The sequence below is a fragment of the Salmo salar genome, chromosome ssa01, assembly GCF_905237065.1.
Source record: "Salmo salar chromosome ssa01, Ssal_v3.1, whole genome shotgun sequence".
NCBI classification, from domain to species: domain Eukaryota; kingdom Metazoa; phylum Chordata; class Actinopteri; order Salmoniformes; family Salmonidae; genus Salmo; species Salmo salar.
The window spans coordinates 105,371,928-105,396,058 of record NC_059442.1 but is presented as its reverse complement, the minus strand read 5'-3'; positions in this window follow the sequence as shown (position 1 = coordinate 105,396,058).

The window sequence follows — 24,131 nt, the reverse complement described above, 5'->3', positions numbered from 1 at the left end:
TTCTGACATTTCACATTCTTAAAATAAACTGGTGATCCTAACTGACCTAAAACAGGGAATTTTTACTAGGATTAAATGTCAGGAATTGTGAAAAACGTAGTTTAAATCTGTTTGGCTAAGGTGTATGTGAATTGTATATATATTTTACTGCAAGCAAAAAAAATAAAAAATATGACACAAAAATAACTTAATGTGCATAAGGACATTTTTCTGATATAATTATTTTCTTACTTTCAGTCCACGAGAACCTAATTTTATATTTTCAATAGTAAACTGACAGTGCATCACACATAGTACCCTGTTCCTTATGAATTACCATATGATGTACTTTCATCATTTCTAGAATTTATATGTTTTATTTAAATTTGAGAGAGAGAGATGGAGTGAGGAAAAGAGAGAGATAGAGAGTAAGTTTTGTGAGTGTAATGCTTACTGTTTATTTCACTTTTGTTTATTGTCTATTTCACTTGTTTTGGCAATAAAAACATATATGTTTCCCATGCCAATAAAGCCCTTCGAATTAAATAGAAGAAAAAAATGAAAGCAACATGTGAATAGGAAGAGTAGGTCAACTCAGACAAAAGACTGAACAGATGTCCGTTTGATATCCCTCCTCCCTCCCTCCCTCCCCTCCCTCCCTCCCTCCCTCCCTCCCTCCCTCCCTCCCAGTCAGAAGAGTTAAGGCTTTCAAATGCACAGATTTCCCAGTACTTAGGTGTGTTTTATACGCATAGGGGGCAATAGCATATCAAGCATGTTTGATCATGTATTTGGAGTGTGCACCAACAATGTTCAAATGGTGTTCCATGAAAGCAGTTTGAGGTCAGCCACTTAGTGCAATGTTCAACAATGTCATCTTTTAAAAAACATACTTGAATCAATTGCCATGAGCAAAACATTAACAGCAAAGCTTAAAAACAATATTTTTCATAACTAAAGCCCCCATTCAATGAAATAAGTCATTTTAAAGAGCCAAATCACTACACCTCCTCCTCTACCCATTTACGTCCAGGTAATAATATTATTGTCAAACAAAGCAAAATTATTATTATTATAAAAATGTAATTTGATCCAAGATCGGCAAGGTCACTCCAGGGACAAAAAAGAAATAGTTCAATGTAAAAATGAAGAAAGAAAGCTAGACAACAGACAGTTGTGCTGATGAATCACACAGATACAGAGCTTTGATGCACTAACAGTCTTCGATGCAAATGCAATATGCTAGCTCAAAGTGACTGCCACTGTAGACTAGGCAGACCACATGTTTTTTAAACCCTTCCTGTTATTTTGTTGTAAAATGGTGCAAAAACACTTTTGGAGTCATTTATTAAAGGCTTGAGAGAGAGATGGAGAGAGATAGAGAGAGAGATGGGTAGAGAGAGAGAGAGAGATGGAGAGAGATAGAGAGAGAGATGGGTAGAGAGAGAGGAAGAGAGAAGGAAGGAGACGGGGGAAGAGAAAACAGTGCTGACTCAAACTTGAATAAAATAAAATGCCAATATGCTTCACTACTGTGGTGCTTTCACTGCTGTAGATTCCCAGGTGATCTGAGATGACTGATCCTGACTCTGTTGTTATTGCTGGTATTATTACATCTTTTCATGACTGAAGTTTCTCTAGCCAGTGTTCTCAACACAACCATACTGTCTCATACTCTGCTGCTGCTGCTGCTGCTGATCAGCTACTGTACACTAACAAACTGAGCCTGCGATCACACACACTCACACACACACACACACGCTCCCAGATCGTTTCAATATTGAAAGGACACTTCATTTGAAGCCATGTTTTTGTTCTTGTCTTTTCTTTGTGATTACTGTACATAAATGAAAAATGACATGAAGGAGAAAAATATAACAAATCAAAGCTAAGTGAAGGTATGATGCTGGGGAATAGGATGAGGTAAGATACAGTGGGGAATAGGATGAGGTAAGATACAGTGGGGAAAATGATGAGGTAAGATACAGTGGGGAAAATTATGAGGTAAGATACAGTGGGGAAAATGATGAGGTAAGATACAGTGGGGAATAGGATGAGGTAAGATACAGTAGGGAATAGGATGAGGTAAGATACAGTAGGGAATAGGATGAGGTAAAATACAATGGGGAATAGGATGAGGTAAGATACAGTTAGAGATTGTGACTCTAGCTGCACCAAGGTCATCGGTTCAATTCCCGCAGCGATCATCACATACTGTACGAAAAATGTATGACTTACTGTCCTGTAAGTCGCTTTGGTAAAATAGTCTGCTAAGTGGCATAGGTATATGAAGTCAAAGAGTCTGGTCAGTGAAAGGCCTGCTATCTGGACCACACATGGCCTCTCTGGTCATGGGTTCTAAAACCGCCCTGCAACCTTCCATTCTTCCCACATTTGTCTTCCTTCTTTAACTGACCTCTGTATCTATCCAAAAAAGAAATAAAATAAGCACTTCTCACCGTATTCTGATGGATGTCAGCCTGTTAGTGTTGATGGTTTGGCCTGCGTCTGCATTCAACACCTGGACACCACTACATCCCAGTTTTACCACAGGGATCCCATCCTGGAGGAACACGTGGAGTAACCGATCTCCTAAATTCTCTTCCCGAGCTGAAAAGAGCAGCGATAATACGATCAGTTCAAAAATAATTTCAAAAGTGGCCTATTTTGGTTTGGATTTAGTGGCCTATATTTGGGTAGTCTATTCAGGCTATTCTTAAACAATTCTCATCTTCTCAAAGAAATCTCTGACTTTCCTTCAACTACCAATTTGATGGAGATACAATACGTGAATAGTAATCGTTCGGAATTTCATTTAAAACCCCTTCCATCCTTTCAGCACCCACAATGTATTTCTATAAACAGAAAAATTATGTTGGATTGAATGAAAATAACAAATCAATTTTCCAGTAAGTTAAAATCTGAATTTCTTTCACAGCAGTACCTGACATGCAAGCTATTGAAAAGAGATGCATTATTTGTATCTTAAAAGAACGAGTCAATATTTCTGAATATTGTACTGATATCCAGACACACTTTCTTTTTGGTCTTTTTATCACCAGAGAGACCAACTGGGCTTCAAACCAACCTCAAGGGACCAACTGGCTTAATCTGCCTCTGGGAAACCAACCCTGATGGCCCAACTGGGCTTAATCTGACTCTGGGAAACCAACCCTGAGGGCCCAACTGGGCTTAATCTGACTCTGGGAAACCAACCCAGAGGGACCAACTGGGCTTCATCTGCCTCTGGGAAACCAAGCCCGAGGCCAGGGTTCCCCAGTTGGTGGCTCGTGGGTTATTTTATTTGGCCCCTCAAGTTTTCTGAGCCAAAATTGTTAGGGACATACAAGACTGTAAAAACAAGAGCAAATTAGCTCCAAGTTATTTTAATTTTGGAAACCTGTTACAAAGTATTCCCACGCATGATAGAGACACACAGGCCATCATCCCGGAGTCGCCTATTCACTAATGACGTTGAGACTGGTGTTTTGTGGGTACTATTTAATGAAGCTGCCAGTTGATGACTTGTGAGGCGTCTGTTTCTCAAACTAGATGCTCTAATGTACTTGTCCTTTTGCTCAGTTGTGCCCCGAGGCCTCCCACTACTCTTTCTATTATGGTTAGAGACAGTTTGCGCTGTTCTGCGAAGGGAGAAGTCAACAGCGATGTACGAGATTTCAGTTTCTTGGCAATTTCTCGCATGGAATAGCCTTCATTTCTCAGAACAAGAATAGACTGACGAGTTTCGGAAGAAAGCTCTTTTCAGCTGTGCTAACATAATTGCAAAAGGGTTTCTAATGATCAATTAGCCTTTTAAAATGATACACTTGGATTAGCTAACACAACGTGCCATTGGAACACAGGAGTGATGGTTGCTGATAATGGGCCTCTGTACGCCTATGTAGATATTCCATAAAAAATCAGCCGTTTCCAGCTACAACAGTCATTTACAACATTAACAATGTCTACATTGTATTTCTGATCAATTTGATGTTATTTTAATGGAACAAACATGTGCTTTTCTTTCAAAAACAAGGACATTTCTAAGTGACCCCAAACTTCTGAACGGTAGTGTATACTTTACACAATCGAGATGCTAAAAACATCTTTGGAGCGCCAAACAAAGATGTCATGTAGAAATACACAAGACACGTAGTTTTAAGCTGTATGGCTGTGCCCTCCCAAGCATGTGGCTGATTAGCCATCACTGTGTGACAGTACACACTGTGTCTTAACTAATGGCTGTCTATGTACTCTCCCCATTAGAATGACCCATGAATACATTGAAGAAATTGGTATACGCATGAGAGGTCTTCGGGAGCATAATAGCTCGATTAATTGCCTATTATTTTCAATTCTATCGTACTGAAACACCAAGTACGACAATGTATAAGTCTGCATATGCACCATATATAAATGAGGTATACTCCAGAGTATATGCAGATCAGAAAAAGGATCAAATGATCTAGGGTTCATTAATGTATATGAATAAAAGAGAACGAAAAGTACTCTGTGATGAGGAAAGCCATGTTGAAAGGGAGGCTGAGGCATGATGTCTATGAGGAAAGGGAGCTATGTGCATGCCTAAGCCTGCATTTAGACAGGAAGCAGCACAATTCAGATTTTTTTTGTTCACACTAATTTGTCTTTTGACCAATCAGATCAGATCGTTTCACATCAGATTCCTTTCAGAGCTGATCTGATTGGTCAAAAGATCAACTAGTGAAAAAAAATATAGAATTGTGCTGCCTGTCTAAACACAGACAAGTAGTCTGGCCCCTGTATGTCGTTAGGATTAAATTACGTCTGACAGATACAAGTCCACACATGATACAGAGGGGAGAATCTATTGTCAGCATGTGAACACAACAGCAGCTATGACTGACTGATCAGACGTTACGAGCCATGGTCATCTGGAAACTTGTGACTGAGTGGCACATAATGCATGTTTCAACTGGACAGCATGTTTCAACTGGAGGATGTTTCAACTGGACAGCATGTTTCAACTGGACAGCATGTTTCAACTGGAGGATGTTTCAACTGGACAGCCTGTTTCAACTTGACAGCATGTTTGAACGGAGGATGTTTCAACTGGAGGACGTTTCAACTGGACAGCATGTTTCAACTGGACAGCATGTTTCAACTGGACAGCATGTTTAAACTGGACAGCATGTTTCAACTGAGGATGTTTCAACTGGACAGCATGTTTCAACTGGACAGCATGTTTCAACTGGACAGCATGTTTCAACTGGACAGCATGTTTCAACTGGAGGATGTTTCAACTGGACAGCATGTTTCAACGGAGGATGTTTCAACTGGAGGATGTTTCAACTGGACAGCATGTTTCAACTGAGGATGTTTCAACTGGACAGCATGTTTCAACTGGACAGCATGTTTCAACTGGAGGATGTTTCAACTGGAGGATGTTTCAACTGGAGGATGTTTCAACTGGACAGCATGTTTCAACTGGACAGGATGTTTCAACTGGACAGCATGTTTCAACTGGAGTATGTTTCAACTGGAGGATGTTTCAACTGGAGGATGTTTCAACTGGACAGCATGTTTCAACTGGACAGCAAGTTTCAACTGGAGGATGTTTCAACTGGACAGTATGTTTCAACTGGAGGATGTTTCAACTGGAGGATGTTTCAACTGGACAGCATGTTTCAACTGGACAGCATGTTTCAACTGGACAGCATGTTTCAACTGGACAGGATGTTTCAACTGGAGGATGTTTCAATTGGAGGATGTTTCAACTGGACAGCATGTTTCAACTGGACAGCATGTTTCAACTGGACAGCATGTTTCAACTTGAGGATGTTTCAACTGGACAGCATGTTTCAACTGGACAGCATGTTTCAACTTGACAGCATGTTTCAACGGAGGATGTTTCAACTGGAGGATGTTTCAACTGGACAGCATGTTTCAACTGGAGGATGTTTCAACTGGACAGTATGTTTCAACTGGAGGATGTTTCAACTGGAGGATGTTTCAACTGGAGGATGTTTCAACTGGAGGATGTTTCAACTGGACAGCATGTTTCAACTGGACAGCATGTTTCAACTGGACAGGATGTTTCAACTGGACAGCATGTTTCAACTGGAGTATGTTTCAACTGGAGTATGTTTCAATTGGACAGCATGTTTCAACTGGACAGCATGTTTCAACTGGACAGCATGTTTCAACTAGACAGTATGTTTCAACTGGAGGATGTTTCAACTGGAGGATGTTTCAACTGGACAGCATGTTTCAACTGGACAGGATGTTTCAACTGGACAGCATGTTTCAACTGGAGGATGTTTCAACTGGAGGATGTTTCAACTGGAGGATGTTTCAACTGGACAGCATGTTTCAACTGGACAGCATGTTTCAACTGGACAGCATGTTTCAACTGGACAGTATGTTTCAACTGGAGGATGTTTCAACTGGAGGATGTTTCAAATGGAGGATGTTTCAACTGGACAGTATGTTTCAACTGGAGGATGTTTCAACTGGAGGATGTTTCAACTGGACAGCATGTTTCAACTGGAGGATGTTTCAACTGGACAGCATGTTTCAACTGGAGGATGTTTCAACTGGACAGCATGTTTCAACTGGACAGCATGTTTCAACTGGACAGGATGTTTCAACTGGACAGCATGTTTCAACTGGAGTATGTTTCAACTGGAGTATGTTTCAACTGGACAGCATGTTTCAACTGGACAGCATGTTTCAACTGGACAGCCTGTTTCAACTGGAGGATGTTTCAACTGGACAGGATGTTTCAACGGAGGATGTTTCAACTGGAGGATGTTTCAACTGGACAGCATGTTTCAACTGAGGATGTTTCAACTGGACAGCATGTTTCAACTGGACAGTATGTTTCAACTGGAGGATGTTTCAACTGGAGGATGTTTCAACTGGACAGCATGTTTCAACTGGACAGGATGTTTCAACTGGACAGCATGTTTCAACTGGAGTATGTTTCAACTGGAGGATGTTTCAACTGGAGGATGTTTCAACTGGACAGCATGTTTCAACTGGACAGCAAGTTTCAACTGGAGGATGTTTCAACTGGACAGCATGTTTCAACTGGACAGCATGTTTCAACTGGACAGGATGTTTCAACTGGACAGCATGTTTCAACTGGAGTATGTTTCAACTGGAGTATGTTTCAACTGGACAGCATGTTTCAACTGGACAGCATGTTTCAACTGGACAGCCTGTTTCAACTGGAGGATGTTTCAACTGGACAGGATGTTTCAACGGAGGATGTTTCAACTGGAGGATGTTTCAACTGGACAGCATGTTTCAACTGAGGATGTTTCAACTGGACAGCATGTTTCAACTGGACAGTATGTTTCAACTGGAGGATGTTTCAACTGGAGGATGTTTCAACTGGACAGCATGTTTCAACTGGACAGGATGTTTCAACTGGACAGCATGTTTCAACTGGAGTATGTTTCAACTGGAGGATGTTTCAACTGGAGGATGTTTCAACTGGACAGCATGTTTCAACTGGACAGCAAGTTTCAACTGGAGGATGTTTCAACTGGACAGTATGTTTCAACTGGAGGATGTTTCAACTGGACAGCATGTTTCAACTGGACAGGATGTTTCAACTGGACAGGATGTTTCAACTGGAGGATGTTTCAACTGGACAGCATGTTTCAACTGGACAGCATGTTTCAACTGGACAGCATGTTTCAACTGGACAGCATGTTTCAACTTGAGGATGTTTCAACTGGACAGCATGTTTCAACTGGACAGCATGTTTCAACTTGACAGCATGTTTCAACGGAGGATGTTTCAACTGGAGGATGTTTCAACTGGACAGCATGTTTCAACTGGAGGATGTTTCAACTGGACAGTATGTTTCAACTGGAGGATGTTTCAACTGGAGGATGTTTCAACTGGAGGATGTTTCAACTGGAGGATGTTTCAACTGGACAGCATGTTTGAACTGGACAGCATGTTTCAACTGGACAGGATGTTTCAACTGGACAGCATGTTTCAACTGGAGTATGTTTCAACTGGAGTATGTTTCAATTGGACAGCATGTTTCAACTGGACAGCATGTTTCAACTAGACAGTATGTTTCAACTGGAGGATGTTTCAACTGGAGGATGTTTCAACTGGACAGCATGTTTCAACTGGACAGGATGTTTCAACTGGACAGCATGTTTCAACTGGAGGATGTTTCAACTGGAGGATGTTTCAACTGGAGGATGTTTCAACTGGACAGCATGTTTCAACTGGACAGCATGTTTCAACTGGACAGCATGTTTCAACTGGACAGTATGTTTCAACTGGAGGATGTTTCAACTGGAGGATGTTTCAACTGGAGGATGTTTCAACTGGACAGTATGTTTCAACTGGAGGATGTTTCAACTGGACAGCATGTTTCAACTGGAGGATGTTTCAACTGGACAGCATGTTTCAACTGGAGGATGTTTCAACTGGACAGCATGTTTCAACTGGACAGCATGTTTCAACTGGACAGGATGTTTCAACTGGACAGCATGTTTCAACTGGAGTATGTTTCAACTGGAGTATGTTTCAACTGGACAGCATGTTTCAACTGGACAGCATGTTTCAACTGGACAGCATGTTTCAACTGGACAGCATGTTTCAACTGGAGGATGTTTCAACTGGAGGGTGTTTCAACTGGACAGCATGTTTCAACTGGACAGGATGTTTCAACTGGACAGGATGTTTCAACTGGAAAGCATGTTTCAACTGGAGGATGTTTCAACTGGAGGATGTTTCAACTGGACAGCATGTTTCAACTGGACAGCATGTTTCAACTGGACAGCATGTTTCAACTGGACAGTATGTTTCAACTGGAGGATGTTTCAACTGGAGGATGTTTCAACTGGAGGATGTTTCAACTGGACAGCATGTTTCAACTGGAGGATGTTTCAACTGGACAGCATGTTTCAACTGGAGGATGTTTCAACTGGACAGCATGTTTCAACTGGACAGCATGTTTCAACTGGACAGGATGTTTCAACTGGACAGCATGTTTCAACTGGAGTATGTTTCAACTGGAGTATGTTTCAACTGGACAGCATGTTTCAACTGGACAGCATGTTTCAACTGGACAGCATGTGTCAACTGGACAGCATGTTTCAACTGGAGGATGTTTCAACTGGAGGGTGTTTCAACTGGACAGCATGTTTCAACTGGACAGGATGTTTCAACTGGACAGGATGTTTCAACTGGAAAGCATGTTTCAACTGGAGGATGTTTCAACTGGAGGATGTTTCAACTGGACAGCATGTTTCAACTGGACATCATGTTTCAACTGGACAGTATGTTTCAACTGGAGGATGTTTCAACTGGAGGATGTTTCAACTGGACAGTATGTTTCAACTGGAGGATGTTTCAACTGGAGGATGTTTCAACTGGACAGCATGTTTCAACTGGAGGATGTTTCAACTGGACAGCATGTTTCAACTGGAGGATGTTTCAACTGGAGGATGTTTCAACTAGACAGCATGTTTCAACTGGACAGCATGTTTCAACTGGACAGGATGTTTCAACTGGACAGCATGTTTCAACTGGAGTATGTTTCAACTGGAGTATGTTTCAACTGGACAGCATGTTTCAACTGGACAGCATGTTTCAACTGGACAGCATGTTTCAACTGGAGGATGTTTCAACTGGAGGGTGTTTCAACTGGACAGCATGTTTCAACTGGACAGGATGTTTCAACTGGACAGGATGTTTCAACTGGAAAGCATGTTTCAACTGGAGGATGTTTCAACTGGAGGATGTTTCAACTGGACAGCATGTTTCAACTGGACAGCATGTTTCAACTGGACAGCATGTTTCAACTGGACAGTATGTTTCAACTGGAGGATGTTTCAACTGGAGGATGTTTCAACTGGAGGATGTTTCAACTGGACAGCATGTTTCAACTGGAGGATGTTTCAACTGGACAGCATGTTTCAACTGGAGGATGTTTCAACTGGACAGCATGTTTCAACTGGACAGCATGTTTCAACTGGACAGGATGTTTCAACTGGACAGCATGTTTCAACTGGAGTATGTTTCAACTGGAGTATGTTTCAACTGGACAGCATGTTTCAACTGGACAGCATGTTTCAACTGGACAGCATGTTTCAACTGGACAGCATGTTTCAACTGGAGGATGTTTCAACTGGAGGGTGTTTCAACTGGACAGCATGTTTCAACTGGACAGGATGTTTCAACTGGACAGGATGTTTCAACTGGAAAGCATGTTTCAACTGGAGGATGTTTCAACTGGAGGATGTTTCAACTGGACAGCATGTTTCAACTGGACATCATGTTTCAACTGGACAGTATGTTTCAACTGGAGGATGTTTCAACTGGAGGATGTTTCAACTGGACAGTATGTTTCAACTGGAGGATGTTTCAACTGGAGGATGTTTCAACTGGACAGCATGTTTCAACTGGAGGATGTTTCAACTGGACAGCATGTTTCAACTGGAGGATGTTTCAACTGGAGGATGTTTCAACTAGACAGCATGTTTCAACTGGATGATGTTTTGACTTGAGTGAAGCAAGTAGTTGTGCTTTTCTTGTAAGTGATGTTACTTGGGTGGTAGTTTATTTACATGAATGAGCATATCTTCATTTAATCTGAGAAAAAAAGTAAGTTATGTCAATGTTATGATTCACGATTTAGATGCACTATTGTAAAGTGGTTGTTCCACTGGATATTATAGGTGAATGCACCAATTTGTAAGTCGCTCTGGATAAGAGCGTCTGCTAAATGTCTAAATGATTCTATTATGACGTATGTTCAGTTCACGCAAAGTGCTGCCAAACTTGGGAGGATTGCAGGGGAACTTCAAGGGAAGTGCAAGGGAACTTCATGGGAAGTGCAAGGGAACATCAAGGGAACTTCAAGGGAACTTCAAGGGAACTTCATGGGAAGTGCAAGGGAACATCAAGGGAAAATAAATGATCTGAATCGTTCTATCAAACGTTACAATAGGGAGAATAAGACACTTCATTGATTCATTTTCCTTGCAGTCCACGGAAATGTGTCTTCTACTTTGATTCCAACCCACCCGAAATAAGCACAAACACTCACAGACTGGAGTGGCTGGAGCAGGAGGGTTATATTCAGTCCTGGACTAAAAGGCTATTATTTATTTCAGTAGAGATTCTAGGTAGAGTTTTTTTAGTCCAGGCCTAGTCTTAATCTGTGTCCAGGAAATCAACCCCTGTCCTAGAGTATATTCTTGTGTGTAAAACATTTACACCAATTGAATTCTGTGGCCCCACTAAGAATAAGATTCACATCTTCTATAACATCATAAGTAACAGCTGTCTCATTTAGCCTAGTGCCAGAATGAAACTGTATCCTGGCCAGTTCAATGATAGAGCCCCTCTCAGTACAGAAACCAAATGAATGCCAGTACTTCAGAGGACCATTGTGTTCATTTGTTCTGCTGTGGGTTCCCTTTCCATTAAACAACAAAAGAGAGAGGGGGAGAACGCACCATCACACAGACTAAAATTGGCGCAGCTATTTAAAACTCCCTTCCTTTCTAATTCCAGAGACAACTGTCTTCTATTGTGCTGTGATACACGTGGGGAAGATTTACGCTGCTTGACGCTCCTATGATAGATGTTTATGTTGGGCCTTCAGCCTTTCAATAGGATAGATGTTTATGTTGGTCCTTCAGCCTTTCTATAGGATAGATGTTTATGTTGGCCCTTCAGTCTTTCTATAGGATAGATGTTTATGTTGGTCCTTCAGTCTTTCTATAGGATAGATGTTTATGTTGACCCCTTCAGTCTTTCTATAGGATAGATGTTTATGTTGACCCTTCAGTCTTTCTATAGGATATATGTTTATGTTGACCCCTTCAGTCATTCAATAGGATAGATGTTTATGTTGACCCCTTCAGTCTTTCTATAGGATAGATGTTTATGTTGACCCTTCAGTCTTTCTATAGGATAGATGTTTATGTTGGCCCTTCAGTCATTCAATAGGATAGATGTTTATGTTGGCCCTTCAGTCTTTCTATAGGATAGATGTTTATGTTGGCACCTTCAGTCTTTCTATAGTATAGATGTTTATGTTGGCCCTTCAGTCTTTCTGTAGTATAGATGTTTATGTTGGCCCTTCAGTCTTTCTATAGGATAGATGTTTATGTTGGCCCTTCAGTCTTTCTATAGGATTGATGTTTATGTTGGCACCTTCAGTATTTCTATAGGATAGATGTTTATGTTGGCACCTTCAGTCTTTCTATAGGATAGATGTTTATGTTGACCCTTCAGTATTTCTATAGGATAGATGTTTATGTTGGCCCTTCAGTCTTTCTATAGGATAGATGTTTATGTTGGCCCTTCAGTCTTTCTATAGGATAGATGTTTATGTTGACCCTTCAGTCATTCAATAGGATAGATGTTTATGTTGGTCCTTCAGTCTTTCTATAGGATAGATGTGTATGTTGGCCCTTCAGTCTTTCTATAGGATAGATGTTTATGTTGACCCTTCAGTCTTTCTATAGGATAGATGTTTATGTTGGCCCTTCAGTCTTTCTATAGGATAGATGTTTATGTTGGCCCTTCAGTCTTTCTATAGGATAGATGTTTATGTTGGCCCTTCAGTCTTTCTATAGGATAGATGTTTATGTTCACTATTCGAGTCTAACATTTTTTCTTCTGTAGATTTTATTTTCTTCTGTTGGCAAGGACATGACAAATGACTGTTCTACTGTCCCCATGGCCCTGTTACTCTGCGCTAGGTGGAACAGAGCGTTTGTCCTTTAGTCAACACTTGCCTGTCACCTGTTCGCTGTCTCTCTCTCTCTCTCTCTCTCTCCCTCCCTCCCTTCTCTAACTCCCCCACCCGACCCCTCTCTCTCCCTCCATTTACCTCCTTCTGTCCCCCCCTTCTCTCTATCCCCCTCCCTTCTCTCTTTCTCCGTCTGGCTGACAAGTTAAGCCCAAAGGGAGTCTCACTCGGCGCTTCAGGGAGGGAGGGAGGTGCGTGGAGGAGAGAAGAGGAAACGAGAGGGGGATGCGTGAAAGGAAAGAAGCGGGTTTGGGCTAAGAGAGATTCTCTGCATCTTGATGTAGCATGCTGCTACGTCTTCCTGGTTCTTCTCTTCTGATTAACGGTTTGATCTCAGGAGTTTTCTCTTTCAGTTTCCGTCCTCTGATGTATGTGAGAAGGGCTGCCTCCTCTCTCTCTGTGGGCTGCAGAAACCCAGACAGATAAAAGGGGATGCTGTGTTCTTCCCTGTGCTTTATGAACATTCAGTCCTTTTAACCCCTGGTTTGCATCCTGCACTGCATTCTGGTTTGTGCATTTTCGACTGCTGCAAGAGCATCTTTGATAATGACCAGATCAGAGTGAACGTATGCAGTGACATTGTCATAAATATATTAGGATACAAATCTGTGTTTAATTCCTCTAAACAGCAGAGTCCATCGGCACTTCCTTATCTTTGTTCAATCTCTATCGCAGTCCACACTGCCCTCTCCCACCTGGACAACAGGAACACCTATGTGAGAATGCTGTTCATAGACTACAGCTCAGCATTCAACACCATAGAGCCCACAAAGCTCATCACTAAGCTCAGGACACTGGGACTGAACACCTCCCTCTGGATCCTGGACTTCCTGACGGGCTGACCACAGGTGGTGAGGGTAGGCAACAACACCTCCACCACACTGGAGGCTGAAAAGATTTGGCATAGGCCCTTAGATCCACAAAAAGTTCTACAGCTGCCCCATTAAGAACATATTGACTGGCTGCATCACTGTTTGGTATGGCAACTGATTGGCAAGGCAATACAGAGCGTAGTGCGTACGGCCCAGTACATCACTGGGGCCGAGCTCCCTGCCATCCAGAACCTTTATACCAGATGGTGTCAGAGGAAGGCCCTACAAATGGTTAAAGACTCCAGCCACCCTAGTCATAGATGGTTCTTTCTGCTACCTCACCGCAAGCGGTACCGGAGCGCCAAGTCTAGAACCAACAGGACCCTGAACAGCTTCTACCTCCAAGCCACAATACAGCTAAATAGTTAGTTACATAGTTAGTTAAATAGTTAGTTACATAGTTAGTTAAATAGTTAGTTACATAGCTACCTGGACTATATGCAGCGAGCCTTTTTGCACAAACTTTTTTTGACTCATCACACACACTGCTGCTACTATTGACCATCTGTCACTTTATTCCTAGTAATATGAACATATCTACCTCAATGACCTCGTACCCCTGCACATCCACTCACTACTGGTACCCCTTGTATATAGCCAAGTTATCATCCACTCAGTACTGGTACTCCTTGTACATAGCCAAGTTATCATCCACTCAGTACTGGTACCACTTGTTTATAGCCAAGTTATCATCCACTCACTACTGGTACCCCTTGTATATAGCCAAGTTATCATCCACTCAGTACTGGTACTCCTTGTATATAGCCACGTTATCATCCACTCAGTACTGGTACTCCTTGTACACAGCCAAGTTATCATCCACTCAGAACTGGTACCACTTGTTTATAGCCAAGTTATCATCCACTCAGTACTCGTACTCCTTGTATATAGCCAAGTTATCATCCACTCAGTACTGGTACCACTTGTTTATACCCAAGTTATCATCCACTCAGTACTGGTACTCCTTGTATATAGCCAAGTTATCATCCACTCAGTACTGGTACCCCTTGTTTATACCCAAGTTATCATCCACTCAGTACTGGTACTCCTTGTATATAGCCAAGTTATCATCCACTCAGTACTGGTACCACTTGTTTATAGCCAAGTTATCATCCACTCAGTACTCGTACTCCTTGTATATAGCCAAGTTATCATCCACTCAGTACTGGTACCACTTGTTTATACCCAAGTTATCATCCACTCAGTACTGGTACTCCTTGTATATAGCCAAGTTATCATCCACTCAGTACTGGTACCCCTTGTATATAGCCAAGTTATCATCCACTCAGTACTGGTACCCCATGTATATAGCCAAGTTATCATTACTCAGTACCTTATCATTATCATTACTCAGTACCTTACTTACGGGAAGGACCCGTAAGTAAGTATTTCACTGTTAGACTACATCTGTTGTTTATAAAGCATGTGACAAATAACATGTAATTAAATGTGTTCATTGACTTGTTCCTTCTTCTTGGTATAGACTTAACAGTGAACACAACCTGTTTAAAGTACATTGCGCATTAATTATAATTGTGGTGGGTTGTGTGTGTGTGTAAAGAGAAGAGAAAGGAGACGATGACAGGGAAAACCTGATGTTGTCAGAGTGAGGATGTTGTCATCCTTTTCTAATCTATAGAGGGAACTTATGAGGCGTTTGATGGGAAGCAACACAAGATAAACGCTGTCAGATAGCCGGTGGCAGGTGAACCATACATAAGCAGATAATGTGACAGGGAATGATGTGTGTGTGTGGGTGTGTGCGTGACAAGGTTTGAAGTAAAACGACTTTGCTAACTTGACATCAAGAGCAATCCCATCCACATTTTTCCACCTCTGATAACTTCCGGTCTTTGTGGCATCCATCCAATATGTGTATGAAGATGAACATATTTATATCATTTATTGTCCAATATATATATACATTTATCCTTCAATATTTATAGAATTTATCCTCCAATATTTATAGAATTTATCCTCCAAAAAATATATATAATTTATCCTCCAATATTTATAGAATTTATCCTCCAAAGGGTGATTTGTCTTGCTCGTGAGTTAGAAATGATCAATGGTATTAGTGATTAAAGTTCCTTATTCATGGAACAAATTTAACAACAAAATGCATTCTTTATTCTGGTTGTTTTCTCTTAAGTATTTTTCCTAGAATATAACCTAGAAAAGAGAATGAACCTGTATTAAAAATACAAGAAATGTAATGTATTTCAGGTATTTAAATCTACTAAAGGGAGAGTACATTGTTATTCTCAATACCTAAAGGATGTGAAGGATTTATAACCCCTGTCCTGTTAGTGCTATTCTACACAATACCTAGAGGATGTGAAGGATTTATAACCCCTGTTCTCTTAGTGCTATTCTACACAATACCTAAAGGATGTGAAGGATTTATAACCCCTGTCCTCTTAGTGCTATTCTACACAATACCTAAAGGATGTGAAGGATTTATAGCCCCTGTTCTCTTAGTGCTATTCTACACAATACCTAAAGGATGTGAAGGATTTATAACCCCTGTCCTCTTAGTGCTATTCTACACAATACCTAAAGGATGTGAAGGATTTATAACCCCTGTCCTCTTAGTGCTATTCTACACAATACCTAAAGGATGTGAAGGATTTATAACCCCTGTCCTCTTAGTGCTATTCTACACAATACCTAAAGGATGTGAAGGATTTATAACCCCTGTCCTCTTAGTGCTATTCTACACAACACCTAAAGGATGTGAAGGATTTATAACCCCTGTCCTCTTAGTGCTATTCTACACAATACCTAGAGGATGTGAAGGATTTATAACCCTTGTCCTTTTAGTGCTATTCTACACAATACCTAAAGGATGTGAAGGATTTATAACCCCTGTCTCCTTAGTGTTATTCTACACAATATGTACAATTGGGAAGGAAAAACCCTGAGCACAGAAAAAAAACTACTGAGCACAGAATGGTTTAGGTTTATTTTGTGTGTGAATTGTAAAGGCAGGAGACTCTGAGACCATAACGCACAGCTCCTACAGGGACAAAGGAACCATTAGTGAAAGTCAGGCCTCGATGCCCTGCAGTGTTTCTCTCCCAACTCCAACTCTACTGTTGGAACCATTAGTGAAAGTCAGGCCTCGATGCCCTGCAGTGTTTCTCTCCCAACTCCAACTCTACTGTTGGAACCATTAGTGAAAGTCAGGCCTCGATGCCCTGCAGTGTTTCTCTCCCAACTCCAACTCTACTGTTGGAACCATTAGTGAAAGTCAGGCCTCGATGCCCTGCAGTGTTTCTCTCCCAACTCCAACTCTACTGTTGGAACCATTAGTGAAAGTCAGGCCTCGATGCCCTGCAGTGTTTCTCTCCCAACTCCAACTCTACTGTTGGAACCATTAGTGAAAGTCAGGCCTCGATGCCCTGCAGTGTTTCTCTCCCAACTCCAACTCTACTGTTGGAACCATTAGTGAAAGTCAGGCCTCGATGCCCTGCAGTGTTTCTCTCCCAACTCCACTGTTGGAACTTTTCAAATGACTGTTTGGTGATAAACTCCCAGCTTACATTGTGAACCATGCAGTGATGACGGTATATGACAAACCACCCAGTTGGTAAAGTGACTGATTGCATAATGTATTGTGGATATATATTTAATGGATATACATTATCACTGACTATAGTAATTTAAGACTCACCTAAAACACTGTCAGAACAGCATCGGTTAAGATATAAATTGAGAAATCCGTCTCTTGAAAAATCGGTAATTTTGTCCCTCGCTAAACAAAGTGTCCCCCAAATGGCACCCCATTTCCTTTCTAGTGCACTACTTTGCTTTGTTTTTTACCAGGGCCCATACTGTATGTCTCTGGTTAAACGTAGTGCCCTATAGGGAATAGGATGCCATTTGGGACACAGTCAATGTGTGAAGATATATGGGATGGGATAATTAAAACAATCTACCCATCCAATAACAGCAGCAGCAATGTGGAATAACATGTATTCTCATTGCTGCCGAGTTAAGACACTTCTCCTCCAGACATGCTTTGTACTTTAAAAAATGACAGAAATATTCCTAAAAGTTTTGAAAGGTACAATATCTTGTTTATCTTAAGACTTAACAACTCATAAGGATAAAAGAGTTAAAAACAAATGAAAAAAAGGTCCTGGGAAACCATGGCGACCAACAGTATACAGCAAGTATGACTTTATAGCAGGGATGGATGTGGTTAGTGAATGGCATATCTGTAATGTGTTAACCTTAACAAGAGGACATTTTTAAACACAACCTCATTGGTTTCCATGGAAAAGACGGAATAGATTTGTGACCAACTGAAAGCTGACTCACAGCAACAGGTGGCTTTTTGTGTGTCACAAATGGCACCCTATTCCCTACGTAGTGCACTATGGGGCCTGGTCAAGAGTGGTGGACTATATAGGGAATAGGGTGTTATATTTGGAATGCATCCAATCTCTCTGAGAAGTCATGACCGGAATGGATGCGTTCTGTAGCTTCAAAGGGATTCATCTGCAGCTGAGAATAGCCGTTCCATTAACTCCAGTGTGGCTCAGCTGGTAAGAGCATGAAGCTTGAAACGCCAGGGTCATGGATTTGATTCCTGCTGGCGGTCATAAAGGCTACACTCAAATGTATGCACTCACTGTACTGTGAGACACTTTGTATAAAAGCATCTGCAAAAATTTACACCGAGTATAGAAAACATTAAGAACATCTGCTCTTTCCATGACATAGACTGACCAGGTGAAATCCACAGTTGAAATCGGAAGTTTACATACACTTAGGTTGGAGTCGTTAAAACCTGTTTTTCAACCACTCCACACATTTCTTGTTAACAAACTATAGTTTTGGCAAGTCGGTTAGGACATCTACTTTGTGCATGACACTAATCATTTTTCCAACAATTGCTTACAGACAGATTATTTCACTTATAATTCACTGTATCAAAATTCCAGTGGGTCAGAAGTTTAAACAGCTTGGAAAATTCCAGAAAATGATGTCATGGCTTTAGAAGTTTCTGATAGGCTAATTGACATCATTTGAGTCAATTGGAGGTGTACCTGTGGATGTATTTCAAGACGCAGCCGTCATACCATTAAGGAAGGAGACGCGTTCTGTCTCCTAGAGATGAACGTACTTTGGTGCGAAAAGTGCAAATCAATCCCAGAACAATAGCAAAGGACCTTGTGAAGATGCTGGAGGAAACAGGTACAAAAGTATCTATATCCACAGTAAAACGAGTCCTGTATCGACATAACCTGAAAGGCCGCTCAGCAACGAAGAAGCCACTGCTCCAAAACCGCCATAAAAAAGCCAAACTACGGTTTGCAACTGCACATGGGGACAAAGATCATACTTTTTGGAGAAATGTCCTCTGGTCTGATGAAACAAAAATAGAACTGTTTGGACATAATGACCATCATTATGTTTGGAGGAAAAAGGGGGAGGCTTGTAAGCCGAGGAACACCATCCCAACCGTGAAGCACAGGGGTGGCAGCATCATGTTGTGGGGGTGCTTTGCTGCAGGAGGGACTGGTGCACTTCACAAAATAGATGGCATCATGAGGCAGGAAAATTATGTGGATATATTGAAGCAACATCTCAAGACATCAGTCAGGAAGTTAAAGATTGGTCGCAAATGGGTCTTCCAAATGGACAATGACCCCAAGTATATTCCCAAAGTTGTGACAAAATTGCTTATATTGGAGTGGCCATCACAAAGCAAGCAAGGAGGCCTACAAATCTGACTCAGTTACACCAGCTCTGTCAGGAGGAATGGACCAAAATTCACCCAACTTATTGTGGGAAGGTTGTGGAAGGCTACCTGAAACATTTGACCCAAGTTAAACAATGTAAAGGCAATGCTACCAAATACTAATTGAGTGTATGTAAACTTCTGACCCACTGGGAATGTGATGAAATAAATAAAAGCTGAAATAAATCATTCTCTCTACAATTATTCTGACATTTCACATTCTTAAAATAAAGTGGTTATCCTACTTAACCTAAGACAGGGCATTTTTACTAAGATGAAATGTCAGGAATTGTGAAAAACTAAGTTTAAATGTATTTGGCTAAGGTGTATGTAAACTTCCGACTTCAACTGTATGATCACTTGTTAAAACCACTTCAATCAGTGTAGATGAAGGGGAGGAGACAGGTTAAAGCAAAAAGCTGCTTGGAGTAACCCTGGATTGTAAACTCTAATGGTCAACACATATTGATACAACAGTAGCTAGGATGGGGAGAAGTCTGTCCAAAATAAAGCACTGCTCTGCATTCCTAACAACACTATCAACAAGGCAGGTCCTACAGGCCCTAGTTTTGTCGCAACTTGACTACTGTTCAGTCGTGTGGTCAGGTGCCAGAAAAAAGGACTTAGTAAAATTGCAATTGTCTCAGAACCGGGCAGCAGAGAGATTCACTTCATCACTATTTGTATTTATGAGAGTTATTGACATGTTGAATACACAAAGCTGTCTGTTTGAACTACAGGCACACATCTCGGACATCCATGCATACCCCACAAGACATGCCACAAGAGGTCTATTCACAGTCCCCAAGTCCAGAACAGACTATGGGAGGCGCACAGTACTACATAAAGCCATGACTACATCAAGTAACTGATGCAAGCAGTAAAATTTGATTTAAAAAAACAGATACAAAAACACCTTATGGAACAGTGTGGACTGTGAAGCAACACAAACATTGGCACAGACACACGCATACACAATAACGCACTATACACACACACACACACACACACACACACACACACACACACACACACACACACACACACACACACACACACACACACACACACACACACACACACACACACACACACACACACACACACACACACACACACACACACACACACACACACACACACACACACACACACATGGATTTAGTACTGTAGATGTGTGGTAGTGGTGGAGTAGGGGCCTGAGGGCACAGTGTGTTGTGAAATCTGTGAATGTATTGTAATGTTTTTAAAATGGTATAAACTGCTATAATTTTGCTGGACCCCAGGAAGAGTAGCTGCTGCATGGGGATCCATAATAAATACAAATACAAAGAAGGATTCTTAAGCCATGAGACAATTGAGACATGGATTGTGTATGTGTGCCATTCAGAGGGGGAATGGGCAAGACTAAAGATTTAAGTGCCTTTGAACGGGGTATGGTAGTAGGTGCCAGGCGCACCGGTTCGTGTCAAGAAATGCAAAGCAGCTGTGTTTTTCATGCTCAACAGTTTCTTGTGTGTATCAAGAATGGTCCCCCACCCAAAGGACAACCATTCAACTTGACACAACTGTGGGAAGCATTGGAGTCAACAAGGTGTTCCTAATGTTTGATATGCTCAGGACTACAACTCAGTATATATTAAAAAGTAGCTACAATTTCACTGTAGGTTAACTCTCCTTTACATCTTTCCAACCAATACAATTCCTGAATACAATTATTATAATAATATAACAAATGTCATTTAGCATTTGTATCCAAAGCGACCAGAAGTTCCATGCTTTTCTTAACTCTTGTTCTGAGCACCTGAGATTCACTATGCAATCTGACGCACATCAAATCAGTTTCCTTGATCTTTTGATATTTGTGAGGATTATGACCTATGCACAGATCTTTACAGGAAATCAACTGATCGCAATAGTTTGTTGAGGGCTGATAGCTGTCACACGCTTCCCTTGAAACACCGTTATAACCAATTCTGTTGAATCAAAAGAACCTGCAAAAAACAATCACACATTGACTTTGATCTGAAACCATTCCTGTGATTGTGTTTTTGTAAATAATATTGTGTTTAATTATGATGAAATTGTATCTATGATCGTTTGATATCCATTCATTCTTTTTTTATATGTATTATGGATATTTCTAAATTGACCAATGATATCATGCCACAGTCGGTCATGATTACAAACACCTGCACAAGTCCAATGAAATCCTGAAGACAGCTTGCTGTTGAAACGTTGGTGAATAATACATGATTGCATCAGAGCTCTTGGAGTGGGCAGCTTTTCCTTGTCTTCTGAAGTTTCCATAGCGACTCACAGTAAAGTGAGTGCATACATTTGGTGAACATGGTATATAGTGCATCGTGCGTGAATATATTTTACAAACGGGTGGTCACGGGAATCAAACCCACTATGCTGCATCTATGGTCCACCTAAAAATACTTTGTCCACATACAACAATCACGTTAAAACACTGTTTTTCTTTGATGAATTGTTAACACTTAATTTGAACTGTTTAAATAAAGGATGTACATTTCAAACAAAGTGTTTCCAGAAAAATGTATACATAAAAAACAACATCTCAGAGTAATAATTTGTGTTTACTGTTTGCTGTAAACAGCACGACCTTAGTTTGATACTCAAAAAAAGCTAACACTTTACTTGACACCCAGCGTCATAACCATGTCATAACATGTCATAACAGCTGACATAACTGGTAATAACACTGTCATGACACATATATTTAGACCTGTGTGACATATATTGAGTTATTTTATGGCTGGTTATGACACCTACATAAGAGTGTTAAAACCCACAAAGCAAAACATTCCATTACACCATAGCTTCACATGTCAACAGTATGTTTATATTATATATTTAATTGACCATATTAAAGTATCATTGTAATTGTGCAAACATTGATGTCGGACATGCACCTACCCTAATGCTCTGTTACTGAAGACTGGGATGAATGCAGGAGCAGATTTCAGGAGCAGGACAAGACATCCTCTTTTAGACTGATGACTGACATAAGGGCATGTACATGACAGGCCTATCTGGTTTATATGATTATGATGGTCATAATGCTTCTTGACAGTGTCAAAGTGTATTTTCTACATGTTATTGAAAATATGTTGGAAAAAAATGTCAGTAAAAAATTATTTACAACATCAACAAAGGACTTTCAAACAAAAGAGAACTTCTTGGCAGGGAAAAAGACATTTGAATAAATGTGGGTTTTGACACTCTTATGTAGGTGTCATAAACGCAATATATGTCACAACAGATGTAACTATATGGGTCATGACAGTGTTATGACCATATTATGACAGGTTATGTCAGCTGTTATGACATGGTTAGGACCGTGTCATAACATGTTATGACACGGGGTGTCAAGTAAAGTGCTACCAAGAAAGATCATTCTGGTCTTTCCTTCAGTACTTTGCTGCAAACGATTCATCTTTTATTTATATTCCTTGTGTCAGCCTTATTATTCTCATTGCCTCATTGTTTAATAATTAATATAGTTTAACTGTATTCTCACAACAATGTTATCTGATAATGGAACTCATGAAGATAGCTTATTTAACATTATGAATGTTCATAACAGATTTGCAGCTTGATTTAGAGAAAACGATAAGACAAATTAAGCATTCAAAATCATATACATTGAAAGACTAAAGGCTTAATCACCTTCCTACTTTATTGCACCTTAATCTTCTCTAGTAGCCCCAGCAAACATCAATCCGAAGCTCTTGTCACTATTGTACTTTGTACTGTATTGGTGCATTGTGTTTCTGGGTTTTGCTGACATCATATGTTGTTTTCAGTTCTCATTTGTAAAAGGGATTCTCAAATCTCATCGTAATCTCCTGATTAAACAAAGGATACAAAAGTGGAATGCCATGCTTGTACTTACTGTAGAGGATGGTGCCCTGTGTAGCTCTGGTTTTGACAGTCAGATACAGGGTAACAGTGGTGTCATTGGCAGGGTGAGGGGGATCAGCGCTGGCACCAGGAGACTGCAGCAGAGAGGCAAGGGGAGGCAGCTCCAGGTACGACGTGCCGTTGAAAGAGGGGATGAATATTGTGGTATCTGAAAAGAAAAACATTCATTGTAAAGTAATTCTTGACTTGAATGAAATCAAACAACATTATATTAAAACATCCCCATGACATCACATACAGCAGGACTAAAACTAATAGGTCAATATTCTATATTAAAACATCCCCATGACATCACATACAGCAGGACTAAAACTAATAGGTCAATATTCTATATTAAAACATCCCCATGACATCACATACAGCAGGACTAAAACTAATAGGTCAATATTCTATATTAAAACATCCCCATGACATCACATACAGCAGGACTAAAACTAATAGGTCAATATTCTATATTAAAACATCCCCGTGACATCAAATACAGCAGGACTAAAACTAATAGGTCAATATTCTATATTAAAACATCCCCGTGACATCACATACAGCAGGACTAAAACTAATAGGTCAATATTCTATATTAAAACATCCCCATGACATCACATACAGCAGGACTAAAACTAATAGGTCAATATTCTATATTAAAACATCCCCGTGACATCACATACAGCAGGACTAAAACTAATAGGTCAATATTCTATATTAAAACATCCCCATGACATCACATACAGCAGGACTAAAACTAATAGGTCAATATTCTATATTAAAACATCCCCGTGACATCACATACAGCAGGACT